Source organism: Hesperophylax consimilis, chromosome 31 (assembly GCF_061612785.1).
Source record: "Hesperophylax consimilis isolate HC1 chromosome 31, BYU_Hcon_1.0, whole genome shotgun sequence".
Classification (NCBI taxonomy): Eukaryota; Metazoa; Arthropoda; class Insecta; order Trichoptera; family Limnephilidae; genus Hesperophylax; species Hesperophylax consimilis.
In genome coordinates, this window is record NC_142866.1 from 1,481,604 (window position 1) to 1,497,492 (window position 15,889).

Below are 15,889 nucleotides of genomic sequence, written 5' to 3' on the forward strand. Positions count from 1 at the left end.
ACAAAAATAAAATCAAATGCTTATATTGAAATCAACATTAAATCCAAATAATCACACCCTATATTGTAAATAAAGCAAAGTTTGAAATATAAAGAAAGTATGTACATTGTACAAATGTACATATACTGAGCATTCTCATCGCATCACTTGTAGTTTCATTGATATGTAAGTTAAACTGCAGACTCTCGTGGAGACACTGAGATCTCGAATCTGTGAAACTCGAAGAAGATTAGCACCATTAATTAAATAATAAAAATGAAGAGGATTTTTACCTCGCGGTCGCAGTCCGGAAGGTCAAAACCCTAACAACCCCCCCCCCTCCCGGCTTAACAATTGAAATAATAAAGTGTACTATTTAAATATGTGGAGATACAATTAGATACAATATGAATGAATAAAAGAAATGGGTTCCGAACATTATTTTATTAAATAATAACCAAATGTTATGAATAAAAAGAAGTTTAATGAGAAAAATTACACTTTTTGCTTTGGACTATCCGTCCGAAGTTTGAACAGGCTATTATCATTAAATCTTGGAGATGTTCATCAGTAAGTCTGCTCCGGAATTTATTTTTAATGAAGTTCATCTTGGAAAATGCTGCTTCACAAACATACGTTGACCCAAACAATTTGAGAAGTTTCAAGGCTATTTCTTTTAATTCTGGGTTTTTATTACCACCAACAAATTTTATCCAAAACTCTTGACAAGAAACTTCCTGTTTTTGGTGTTTTAAAACTGCATTTTCTTGGAAACCGATCATTTCCATCTGCAGAGCAGCTTTATTACTCCCGAAAATATTTGCAGCTTGATTGCTCCATTCGTCACCGGGATGCAGTGAGTAAATGTTACTGAGGATTTCGGCGACATTCTCTATTTTCTTAAAATCTGTTTTGAAATTCTGATGATCCTTAATGAACGTCTTGTATTGGCCGACGTCAAGCTCGGTGTCACTGCTGATTTTTTGAAAATTAGGAATGTACAGGCGTTCATTATCAAGATCGAGTTTTCTCAAAAAGATTTTTACTTCTCTCAGGAGCTCCCATACAAGCTTACCTTGGCCTTGAAATTTTAGGTTCAGATCATTGATTTGTTTTAAAAAAAAGCAATGGAAGTTACATTTTCTTTATCGCTAAGAAAACTCAAGTAGGCATTTGCTGACGTCTGATCAATGTTGAAAAGAAATGTCTTCAAGTCTTCTAAAATGGTGAAGAATCGTTGTAAAACGCAGCCTTTGCTTAACATTATTATGCAACAACAGATTGTAATAGTGAGCATCCACTTCGTCAAGAAATATTTTCAATTCACGATGTTTCAGTGCTGATTTTGCACGAAGGAAGTTAATTATTTTCATCACTTCTTGCATTATTCTCTCGAGATTAGGATTGAGTTTGCAGCAAAGCACAGTTTGATAAATGATACAGTGGTAGGGAATCAAATTTTCATTACATTTTGCAATAGTTCTCTATAGGTGAACTAGTCCTTTTTTGGCCCCAACCTTTGCTGGTGCACCATCGGTAGTTACTGATAAAAGCGTTTTTAAGTCTAACTCATTTTTAACAAAATAATCCATCACCGCCTCGATCATGTCTTCTCCTCGGGTTCTTCTATTTTACAGTATCCTTTGTTGTTTTACAAGATATATATATTTTCAAGCTTTATTACTTACGCGATTTGTATTTCTTAAATTATGGTTTATGTCTAATGATTTAAGTTATATTATGTGAAAGCCAAAAGGCGTTAATATTATTATTTGTCGAATCAGGGCCGGCCCTGAGCCAAATGGCGCCTGGTTCGAGTAAAATTTTAGCACACCTTGTCGAAACCAGTAGATGCCTAGGCCTTAGGTAGTAGATAGGCGATCATCGTAATCAATAATATTTGGATGATTTGTTTTTTTGTGTAGTGCGGTTTTAATGAACGACAATCTTAAGGGTGGTGTGTTAGTTTAGGTATCATCAGCACCTTGTTGCCTTGGAAATTCGGCGCCCGGAGCGGACTGCTCTAATAAGAAATTTGAGTAATTTATATTAATTTTATTAGATGAAAATATATCACATAGATCAAAAAACACCGATCCTGAATATACTTATACATTATATCTATGTTTTTACTCTCAGAATTAATAAATCATTCTTGAAAAATGATTTAACAGCTTTACTGTATATACGCTCCGTGATTGTTCGAACGAAAGATGTCAAATGTACTCTGTGTTAAGTTTGTACAATGTAATAATTAAACATCTCTTTCTGTTACATGCGTACTTTGATAATAATAGGGAGAGGTCGCTATACAGTTTTGAATTATGTAGTTAGGTATGTTGATCTGAGTTTTTGAGATGATTTGTGTTTTCGTTTTATCGATTGTTTCAATTTACATTGTAGTATTTCCCAAGTTTTGTAAAATTCAAAACAGTAAAATAACTAGCGTGACTGCGACTAAACTCACCTACGCCAGTTTAATATTTTTTTTGTAAAAATGAGTAAGCAGAAACCCATTCCAAATTTAAGTAAAAGCAATGACAATAACCCCACTGTAGTTATATCGACAATTCTGTGTAGACTTCAGTGTACGGGCTTTGTCTGGCTATATGTTTTGGGCGAGAATCACAAATGCTAATGTTAAAAATTAATAATAAATTAATTTGACAATGAAATTTTGATATAAAAAAATACCCTAAATTTGTACAAAATAAATTTATTTAAAATTTACTTAATTTTTAATGCAATAATGTACTGGATAAAATGTACTAGAATAAAAAAAAACTCCGTTTAGCGCACGGAAACATCACACGCCCTCCCGCTTCTCACTGCTCGGATTGCAATCATTTTGGCGGGCTAAAGAATATTCAAACTTGGAGAATTAATTTAATCGTGAAAATGAACTTAAAAAGAATACAAGTATTTCAGTTTGAAAGTGGATGTTGATAAAATATTTTTTGTTATTGGTGCCCTTTTTTACTCATTTAAAGTACGCTCTAACGTGTTTAAATAGCACTTTATGGAACGCGCGTTTTTTAAAGTTACCATGGCAACATCAACAAATCAACAAAATGTGAAGTCTAAATGTCAATTGTGTTTTTCATTTCCATGACAACAAGATATTGTGATGTCACATCACGAATTCATTAATAGTTCTTATTTCCAAATTTTTAATAATAATATCAATATTTATGTTTTCAAAGTGTACCAATAAAAAAAAATAGCGTAAAGTATTCGTGGATAACTGGTCTTTAAAACACTTGCTTTATTTAATATGCAGTTCGTGTCTTACGCTCGTAACGGCAGCCCGTCCCACGGCACTGTCTTCGCGCTCTCGTTACACCGCAACGTAACACTTTCATGACGGTAGAAGAGTTGTTGAGTACGCTAAAAAATGAAGTTCAAAAAATACAAACCGTTAAAGACTCAAAAACCAAAACAAACATCGAAAAAATTATTATCGATCTTGACAATGAAGTGAAATCTGAAATATTAAAAATGCAACAACAAATAATTCAACTACAAGACAAACTTATCGAAAAAAACGACCAGCTGGTGGGAAACTTTGAAAAAATAATGAAAAGCGCAACAACACCATCCTATGCCCAGATAGTATCAACAACCAAAGTTACTCCTCGAGAAGAAGAGAGATTCTCAATCATCATTTCGTCGACCAAAAATAATGCTAAAGCAGAAGAAATTGAAAAAATAATAAAAAAATAAATAAATTTAAGTAACATAAAGATAGGAATAAATGGTTTGAGAAAAACAAAAGAAGAAAAAATAATAATATCATGCCCAAAAAAGGAATATGCAAATACCTTAACCGCCGAAATAAAAAAACTGAATACCGATTTGGTGGTGAATGAAATTCAAAAGAAAAGACCAAAAATAATAATAAAAGGATTAAAATCCAATCTTACTGAAGACGAAATAGTTTGCGGAATAATAACCCAGAACGAAGGAATTGAAGATGTTTACAAGGAAAGTGAAGACAACAAAATCACACTTATAACGGAGATAAAAAACACAAACATAAACGAAAAGCAGCGCCATTTCACTAGCTACATCATGGAAACCAGTGGCAAAATGCGAAAAAGTCTCCTTGCACTCGGTAAACTAAATATACAGTTTCAACGAGTAAAAATTGAAGATTGCGATCCTTTAACTCAATGTTTTCATTGCTGTATGTTCATGCATACGGCTAAAAGATGCCTACACCGAACCAGCCCTCCAATTTGCCCACACTGCATGGGCGACCACATCCTTTCAAAATGTCCGGGAAGAGGAAAAACAGTACCAGCATGTGTAAACTGCACCAGACAAAATTCTAAATATGGAGAAAAAAACACCACGGACCACGCAGCCAACAGATATATATTTCTATAGGTGCAACTATAGAAACAAAATGCTGAAAATTGCGAGGGATCGCATCGATTACGACTAATGATGCATATTATTAATTACAAGTCTAACGAAAACCTAAATAAATTACACAATATTTCAAAAAAATATTGCGAAAAGCCCTCCCGCAAAGTGTTAACACGCAGTGATAATATACAAGTCAACACAAGTAATATTATAATTGCAAATGTGAAGTGTATTCCCAGCGCCAATATTATTGTTAATTTTTATTACTACCTCAAAATGAACGACTTTATAATAAATACAATAGATAATTCATATAAAATAGACGTAAGGATTTTTGACACGGTAAATAATACAAACGATTTTATAGATATAAAACCTACAGCCAGCCTAATAATATTACACATGAACGTTAGATCTTTGGAAAAAAATTTCGAAGAATTTCTAATAACTATTAAACAATTAAATAGACTTGACTGTATAATATTATCAGAAACGCATTCATCGAGTGAAATTAATTATAATATACCGGGTTACTCGCACTATACAACAAAATATAAAATTAACAGAAATAGAGGCGTCGCCATATTTGTATCAAATATTTACGCTGTCACAAGTGTAAATGAAATAATGGTGAATAATGTCAATATATTAAACTTGGAGATAAATTTTATAAATTATTCATTTAATATCATTGCTATTTATCGGACACACTCTTCTGCTATAACCACATACATATTTTTATTTATTTTCTTGCTGAAACTAATGTTTCACTCGGCGAACACTTTTTCTCCTCAAATACATTTTTTTCCTACAATTATATTTCAACAATACAATAATGTCAAAATCAAAAATTTATTTTTCTATACTCTTAAAACACTACCATGTCTGAGTCATTATTTGAAGAGATAGACTCATCCTTTAATATTACGGAAAATATTTGTCTAACTAGTGTCGAATGTAATAACACATTATTAGAAATAGATCCTCTAAAAGCATTAACAATCCTTCACCTAAATATTCGAAGTGTCTCGAAAAATTTTGATCATTTTACGCTTGCATTAAACGAACTCACTTATAAACCGGATTGTATTGTGTTGTCTGAAGCCAGAATTAGCGGCTACTCAGGTACCTATAATTTACCTGGTTACAAATACTTTGTCACAACTTACAAAATAAATCAAAACAGCGGAATCATTGTTTTTGTAAAATCTATTCATGAGAATATTTCCGTTAATGAAATTCATATCGATCTTGTAAATTGTCTTCATATTCGAATTATTATAAAACACACGTTTTATGATATAATAGCATTATATAGAACACATAACTCGAGCATTAGTAATTTCACCGAGAATCTGAAATCTATTATAAATACTAATTGTTCTCAAAATGCTTTTGTTGTAGGCGATTTAATATTGATATATCTAATGAATTTGAAAACAATAGAAATAAAGAAAAAACTGAATATATCAACACATTAACGGAACTAAATTTTAAACCATGTATAAAAAAATATACGAGAGAATTTCATGGACAAAGGCCATCATGCATAGATCATATCTGGTGTAATTCTAATGAAACTGAAAAAATAAAAACAATTATTTGGAAAAATAACATTACTGATCATCACACATTTATTGTAGCTTTTAAAACTGACAAAATAGATGTGAATAATTACTCCCGCAATAATTTTCCAAAAAATATTATTAATTACGAAAAATTACAACAAAACCTTAATATTGAAAATTGGGAAACTGTTCTATCCTCTAATAACAACGACTTATGTTCACTAAATTTTGAAGCAATCTTGAATAAGCACATCAAATCTTCCTCTTCCATTATAAAATACTCTCCAAAAACTAAATTAAAAAAATTAAAACCATGGATCACTCAAGGAATCATAATTTCAATTAGACATAAAGAAAAAATTTATAAAGAACATAAAAAGTTTCCAGAAAACTATAAACTATATGAATATTTTAAAAAATTCAGAAATAAACTATGCCACATTATTCGGAAAACCAAAGAAGATTTCTATAAAAAAAAAATCAATATTGCTGGCAACAATAATAAAAAGATATGGCAAACTATAAATGAAATTATCAATAAAAAACCAAAAAAATCTAACATAAACAAAATCACAGATATTGATAACAAACTTTACGATGTAAACACGGATCCAACGAAATGTGCAAATATTTTTAACAGTTATTTTGGGTCAGTTGGTGAAAAATTAGCACTCAAAATAAAAAACACTGATAATAATGAAAAATTAGCACTTAAAATAAATAACACTGATAATAAAGATCTACCGTCACCATCCAATATTTGTAACAACTTGAGTCAATTTCAACGAACTAATGTTGATGAAATTAAACAAATTGTTAATGAATTAAAAGGTAATTCTTCCCCTGGTTTTGACAATATTTCTGGAGAAATACTTTAAAAAAATTCTGACTCACTCTGTAAACCATTGGCTCACATCATAAATACAAGTTTTGAAAATGGCAACTTTCCCTTTACCTACAAAAAAACTATTATTTCCCCAATTTTTAAATCTGGGGACCCCAATCTAAGTAGTAACTACAGGCCAATTTCCCTCACCTCAAACATTACCAAAATATTTGAAAAAATTGTAAAAAAACAAATATTTAAATTTGTAAAAGAAAATAATATATTAAATGCACATCAATATGGTTTTAGAGAAAATATGAGCACTCAAGATGCTATCATTGACTTAACATCTGAAATATATAAATCTTTAGATAATAAAAAAAAATGCATTGGAACATTTGTCGACTTAAGAAAAGCATTTGATAGTATATCACACTCTAATCTTATCTCGAAACTAGCGAAAATTGGTATAACTAACAATGCTTTAACGTGGATCGAAAATTACCTATTTAATAGAGAGCAATTTGTAAAGTTAAATGGCTCTCTGAGTGATTCGCAGACCGCAAATTTTGGCATCCCGCAGGGAACTGTTCTAGGTCCAATTCTTTTCATCATTTATGTCAACGATATTTTTAAACTCTCAATTATGTCTAAACTTATTTCATACGCTGACGACACAGCAATTTTAACTGAGGGATTAACTTGGAATGAAACCCAAAGAACAGCAGAGTTAGATATAAACATACTAAAAAAATGGTTCAATAAAAATTTGTTAACACTTAATACTGAAAAAACTTTTATAATACCTTTCACCATTAATAAAAATTCATTCCCTGATAATTTAAAGATAAGTATACACTCATGTAATTGTAATAGAATTTCAAATTTATGTAAACCTGACTGCTCTGTACTTACTGTTAAAACTAATGTAAAATATCTAGGTGTAATTATAGATAGTAACATAAAGTGGAAATTACAAATCAATGCAATAGTAGAAAGGTTAAGAAAATTATTGTACATTTTTCTTAGAATACGAAACATACTAAATTTTAAATTATTAAGAACCATCTATTTTTCACTAATTCAATCAGTATTACAATACGGAATTGTTGGTTGGGGTGGAGCATTCAAAACTTCTCTCTTACCTTTAGAAATAATCCAAAGAATATTAGTAAAAATAATTTTGAAAAAACCGTATGATTACCCCACAATTAGATTATTTCAAGAATTTAAAGTCCCTTCACTTCATATTATTTATAAAAAAATAACTCTTTTTCAAATACATAAAGATTGTTTCAACATTGACAACTTAATAACTTTTTCGAACAGCAATAGACAAAGTATTCTTGGCTCTATAACTATCCCGCGCTGTAACACCACCACAGCCCAACAATTTTATAAATATTTTGGTGTCAAATGGTTTAACCAATTACCTCTTAACTTAAGATTGGAAACGAATTATAAAAAAATTCAAAAGCTCAATAAAAACACTATATCAATAGCATATTAAAATCGTTTATACTTAAAAATACAATTTAATCTCTCAATTATTATTATATTGAAATCCTTTTCTCTTATTTCTTATTCTTATCTCTTTCCTTCTTCTACATCCTTTTCTCTTTTCTATTTGATAAAATTTTGTTACATATAAAATTTTTATTTTCTTACATTAAAAAATAAAAATTCTTTTCATTATCTTTACACTCTCTGAAAAAATATGTTAAATTACTATTTACACGCAATTCTCCGCCTTTTTAACACGAGCATTTGCTCTAAAAAAAGGTGTATCACGATGTACTGTAATAAAAAGAAAATAAACTTAATGTAATGTAATAACATGTAATTGTAAATTTAATATTAAATAAAAAAAAAAAAAATAAAAAAAAAAATAAAAATAAAAAAATTCGAGCACTCGGCTACGAAAAATCGCGCATGTTTTAAAGACCTGTTTATCCACTTATACTTTAATATACTATTTTTAAATGGACTCAAATTGCCTATTGCTCCTGTATTGAACTGCGGGATGAGGTCAGCGAGGTAAAACTCTCCATCGATTTCAGTGGAAAAGTAGTTGAGGACATCAGCAAAAAGTTAACAGCAATGGAGAACAAGATGAAGCTGGTCGACCTACTGAAAAGTGAAGTTGATTCCTTGAAGGTCTGTATCGCCAATATTCAAGATGACATGGAACAGCGCGACCAGTGGGCGCGCCGCTCCAATATTGAACTGGTCGGCATTCCGGAAAAAAAGGGCGAGAATTTAATTTCGATTGTATCTAATCTAGCCAAAAAAACAGGTTTTGACATCGATCCGAATAAAGATATAGATTTCGTCACTCGAGTGGCACCAAAAGAAACTAAGAAAGGGCAATGTAAACCTACAATCATAAAGATGCAAGCACGATATAGAAAGGATGATTTCTTGGTATCAATACGAGGAAAACGGGATTTAATCAGCAGCGACATCGGTTGCGGCGGAGAATCCCGCATTTACGCCAACGACCACCTGACGAGCGCTTCTAAACGGCTGCTGCACCAGACGAAGGAAGCGGCCAAGCTAAACCACTATCGATTCGTCTGGGTCCGGAACTGCAGAATCCTTGTTAGGAAATCAGAGGGTTCACAAATCAAAGCAATCCTCAAAACAGAAGATTTAAACAAAATTATATAAAACTTCCACTTAAATGCGCCACCATAATATTACCATTTTTATTGTTTACTTTTTATCTTCTCATGTATGTAATTTTATTGTATAATTGCTTCTTAATTCCAAATGCAAGGTACAGGTATTATAAAAACTTCATATCATTATTTTTGTGGATAATTTTGTATCTTATGTTTTTAATGCTTTGCTTCACTATTCTAAGTACAAGTTACAGGTATTATAATAACTTCACAATTCTAGGTTCAAGTTACGGGTATTTTAACAACAGTATGGTATTAATTTTATTTGCCAATTTTTGTTTTAAGTATGTGCTCTTAATATTTTTATCTATGTTTGACTTATATGTTATATACAAATGCATATTATCGGTGATTTGAATATTTATTATCAAAATGTTAGAGGTCTCCGAACGAAATCCCATGTCTTCCTTTCCGGTGTTTTGAATGCCAATTATGACGTGATATGCCTGACTGAGACTTGGCTCTTGCCAAGTATATTTGACTCAGAATTATTTGATGAACGATATGTAGTGTACCGTTGTGATCGTGACTATGAGCTGTTGGACCAGGCATTCGGCGGCGGTTCACTTATCGCAGTGCGCCGCTAACTACCATTGTGCCCCTCACCCTCCCTCCCATCCATTAAGCGTGCAGAGACAGCCACAGCTACTTTTGCACTAGGTTCTGGAGGCCGTGCTTCTAAACTACGTATATTCTGCTCATATTTCGTTCAAGGCACGGAGCAGATTAAATCATTAAGTGACTTTTTTGAATTTATATCTACGTTGCATACCAATTTCCCCAATGATGAATTCCTTCTATTAGGAGATTTCAATATACGACATGCCCCGTGGCTTTTTCCCTTGAACGGGGACGGTTCCCTGGTACTTAATCGATCCTCAATCGACGCACTGACTTCAACTCTTTCTGATTTTTTAGACTATACCGGCTTCCATCAATTCAACAACCAGCTTAATGTAAACGAGCGTGTTCTGGACCTGGTTATATCGAGCTGCACGTGCACTGTAATTGGGTGTGACATACCACTAGTGCCGGAGGATGCACACCACCGCTCGCTGGAAGTGTCGGTGCGCATGTCCTACGAACCGTCCCTCCAAACGCCACGCTTGCGCACGGTCCGCTCCTATCATAGCGCTGACTACGGGCAGATTAATAGCGCCTTGGCAGCCGTCGACTGGAAAACGACTCTAAACAGCAGCAATGTAGACTCAATTACGGCGCGTTTCTATTCAGAGTTAAACAAGGTAATTGTCACGCATGTACCATCTAGGTCAATTAACATAGACTCCAGGTATCCTCCATGGTACAGCCCTGCATTAAAAAAAGTTATTAAAGAAAAACTTAAATATCACAAAAAATACAAAATTTATAACCGTAACTGTGACTATCAAACTTTCTCTCTTCTCCGAGAACGACAAAAGCGTATGGAGAAAGTGTGCTATGACAATTTCATTAATTTGGCTGAAATTAATATTAATACCGATCCCAAACACTTTTGGACCTTCGTTAAATCTAAGCAAAAAAACTCTGAAATTCCTAACAATATGTTTCTTAGTTCTAAGCATGTATCGGGTGGGGAAGATATAAGTAACTTATTTAACGTACATTTCCAATCTTCCTTCGAATCCCCCGCCCCGTGCACCTCGTCTACAACTCGAACATATAATCCAAACTCCTCCGTTCTCAACCTTAATAATGTTAATATAGACGCTGAATTAGTTTGTAAATATCTTAAGTCATTAGACCCTACTAAAGGCAGTGGGCCTGACGGTATACACCCTGTACTTTTAAAGAATTGCGCTAGTGTTCTATGTTATCCACTAAGTCAAATATTCAAAACTTCACTGTCTTCTGGCATTTTCCCACAGGAATGGAAAAGTTCATACATTGTGCCCATATTTAAAAAAGGAGACAAGCACAATATTGAAAATTACAGACCAATCTCTAAGTTAAATGTAATAGGTAAACTTTTTGAAAAAATAGTTTTTGATATCATTTTCCCTTGTATACGACCACACATAATTTCGAATCAACACGGTTTTGTTACCAAAAAATCAACAGAAACTAATCTATGTGAGTTTGTTGACACAGTTCTTGTTGCTATGGATAACGGATATCAAGTTGATGTAGTATACACAGACTACTCCAAAGCCTTTGATAAAATCCCACACAGCATCTTAATCGATAAAGTCGAAGCAATGGGTATTCACGGTGACCTGCTACGTTGGTTAGCCTCTTATCTCGACAATCGTACTCAAGCTGTAACGGTACAAGGGTTCTGCTCTAGTTTCGTCCCTGTAACCTCAGGAGTTCCCCAAGGTTCTCATCTTGGTCCCCTTTTATTTAATATTTTTATAAATGATGTCAACAAAACTATCCATAACTCTCAGCTGTATCTATATGCGGATGACAAAAAGATTGTCAAAATAATTAAGTCTGAGAGGGATTGTATGGAGCTCCAGAATGATCTGAACTCTCTGGTTAATGTATATTGTCTAGAAAATCGTCTTCTTCTGAATGCAGATAAATGTAGCGTCATCTCTTTTTCTCGAAAGAAAAACACAATATTATATCCATACTTAATTAAGAACAATATTTTAAACAGGGTAAATGTAATAAGAGATCTTGGAGTTCTATTAGACAGTAAGCTTATGTTTCAATCTCACGTCGAGCATATCACGTCAAAGGCTTTGAAAATGTTGGGATTTATACTTAGGGTAAGTTCAGTTTTCAAAAATCCACAAACTTTTAAGATTCTTTACATCTCTTACGTCAGAAGCCACCTGGAGTACGCTTCGACAGTGTGGAACCCTCATTGTTCTACTTATAAAGCACATCTAGAAAGAGTTCAGAAAAAGTTTATCAAATATGTCTCCTATCGCGTACGAAATGTTGAATACTATGTCCCTATAAACCTTAAATCTCTTGAACAACGCCGTGATATCAGAGACCTATTGATGCTCTATAAGATACTTCATAACCATATTGATAGCCCATACTTACTACAAAATATTCATTTCAAATGTCCAAAAAGAGTTACTCGATCTTTGGATACATTTTATATACCTAAAAGCAATACAAACTACCTTGAAAATGTATTTATAAGAAGAAGCTGTAGCACATTTAATAGATTATGCCCAAACATCGATGTGTTTAACACGAACCTAGCTAAATTCACAGCATCCATAAAAAAGTGATACTGCATCTTATTTAACCAAAAAACTTAATAGTTCATTGATTTTTTTTTAAATATTTCAATTGATTAATACATTTTTGATAATTGATGTACTTTATCAAAATTGTTTGTATTAGGTATGTTGTTATGTATTTTTCTGTTATGGTTTGTTTTGTCGTTATTTTATTGGTCAATGACATAACTACTCTGATCACTGTCAAATATGCATGTATAAAGACTGTTTATAACGCTAATAAATAAAATAAAATAAAATAAAAATAAAGTATTGAATTATTATCAGGGCTGGCCTGCGTCTATTTTTTTTCTTTCTTTAAAATGTATTTTGTGTTCCTATATGTTTTTGTATTGTGTTTTGTGCTTATGTATTTTTGCGCAGGGTCTAATTAAATCACACTACGTTGTTGTGATAAGAAAGAATTCCTGGGTGCGATTCCCAGGCAAGACCGTTACCTTTTTATTTTTCTGTGTCTTGTTCTGTTTCATGTTTCGTTTAGATTTATTAGTATTATCTTCTATATTAATGATAAATCAATGCTCAATACATCGGTGGTAGTAACCCAATGTTTGTGTTCTTATCCATTTTATCTTAAAAAATTCCACTTATATTATATTAACACTACGGGATAACATAACACTAATATCATTCATTTGTGAATGCGAACATCCAGGAACATTTATTATAAACTAAATTTATGTTTAAAAACCATCCAAAGAAGCTGAAAAGAATCTCTCGTCTTTCATCGATCATATTTGCAGTGTCGTCAGCAAAAGATATGAGTTTACCATGAAGTGATATTTTAAACATTTGCTTAATTTAATTTATAAATAAAATTGGTCTAAGGACAGTCCCCTGCGGAATTCAAAATTCCAAAATTTCATCTATACTTAGTGTGTCATTTAATTTTAAATTTTGACCTCGGGTCGGGTCCTGGGTTCGAGTCCTAGATGTGACCGTTTCTTTTTCTGATTTTTCTGTTTCAAATATTCGTTTAGGAATTGCTAGTATTGTCTTCAATAGTTAAAAAGCAAATTCTGAATTCCCTGGAATTTGGGGAATACTCCACGAAGTGGCAACCGTGATGTGTGTGTTTTAAAACATAGATATTTATCTATGCATTAAATTATTACTGATGTAGATTAATCAGCAGATTAGTCGTACCATCCAAATGGCTTGCTTTAATGATATGGTGTTTTATTCATTTTTAAATGACGATTTATAAATTCTACTTATATCAGTATATAATAAAACTTATATATTCAGAATCAGCGTTGGTTGATCTAAATCAGAGGTTCCCAAAGTGGTCTATATGGACCCCCAGGTGTCGATATCGGCTTGCTGGGGGTATATGTCAATGAGAAAAAAATTTGGGTGTCCACGATATTCAAATGGGGGTACATAAGAGCGGACACGTTTATAACACAGTTTACGTAATACTAATAATAGACTGAGAAATTACTTATTTCATATTTGTATGTTTATATATCGTAAAGTTGTTTATTGAGGTATATAAATAGAATCTACGTTCTTTTTCTCGTCAGAATTAATATATTGAACCAAAACATTGCACATTGGAAGCCGCGAATTTACCTAGTTCCCTTAGTTTTTAAAGTAGAGTAGCCTCCTGGTCACGGCCTCCATTGTAATGAATACCCCCATACATCAAAAAGGAGTATTTTCTCTCTCTGTACTTTCTGCGATCTACGCTTTATAGTTTTTCAAAGCCGATCTTCGCGTTTAGCTTTCTCGCGGTATGTCAACCCTTCAATATTATCGAATTAATATGTCAAGTTGTGTAATTTTTTTTTTTCAACAGTGATAAATTCATTGAAACATCTATTTTGTGGTTGTGGTAACTATGGTTCTTTTAGATGAAGGCATGTTACATTCTGTATGGTTTTAAAATAAGACAATGACCAATTGCCTTGAATTAAGCAACCTTTCACTACCTCGTTAGTTCGCCAACATGTCTCTGGTTACCGCAGTCTATGAAGTGCTAATACAATGGGACAATTACATACAAGTACATGAAATTCTCTGTAAATCAATTCAATTCAAGATGCACCGAATTTAGGTTAATGGTTTGACTATGGATTGTTAATTTTGTGGGTTATTTCTACGAGCAGGTATTTTTAGGAATGGCTAGAGACAAAACATGTGTAGCTTCCGGTTGGTCACCTTCCGAATCCCACCCGCCAACGTGATCAGCTCGAGAGTAGCCAACCAAGATAACGGTCCAACCCCAACTCCTCCAGAAATCAATTGAATATCGCTCAGCGACAGGTGAAATAATGACATGTTTTGCCTCCTGCCGGAGGGTGGTGAAGGTAGGATTCCTTTGAGTTCTGATATGTAGGTCCTTGGTGGTAAATGATTATGATGATGTTGAAGATTGATAAAGATTCATTGTACTGGACACCTACGCCAGTGACATTGACTGTAAATGCCGGTTTCCTCTGGGGGTACCTTGGGTAAGGATTTGAAAAGAAACACAACTTGCGAATGTCGTCGGACAACTGACTGGTTGAGCCAGTTGTTGGCGTATTTATTGGGTTCAAATTCAATAATTTCTACACGTGTTAATGTGGAGCAATTATTCTTAAATCTAAACATATACTAAGGTCCCACGGTTTGTCGTGCGACTAATTCATCCTTGAACTGGCGATATGACACGTGGTTCGAATACAATAATTTCTACACGTGTTATTGTGGAGCAATTATTCTTAAATCTAAACATATACTAAAGTCCCACGGTTTGTCGTGCGACTAATTCATCCTTGAACTAGCGATATGACACGTGGTTCGATTAAAAATCTTATCATCGTACGAGACAAGCCTCCAAGGAGTCGGCATCGTAAAATGCGTGACATCAGACAAATATTAATTTTCTTGATTATTTAATAATTATTTAGGTATATCCATCTGCTGTCCGGTACATTCATCTTGTACCGTCAGCTACAAGGAGCTTCTCCGGTTCGATGGGCATGATAGCCTGATGTCAGGAACTATTTGAGGTATGTGGGTAGCGCAAGGTTTAGGATGTGGCAACCTCCCCCAAATCAATGATGAGAAAGGTTCTGCCAGCATGCCGAAAGTTAGGAGTCCACTCCACTAACCTCAAACATAAACATGTACCGAAGTGGTTTGCAGTCGGCAATGTCAGGAGTTCGGAAGTCCCGTGAACACCCCTCTGGTTTTCGCTTGTAAGCATAAGTTAGATTAGGCTTCAGTTTTGTTCGCCTTCACCTCTGCAGTTACGATACTCCG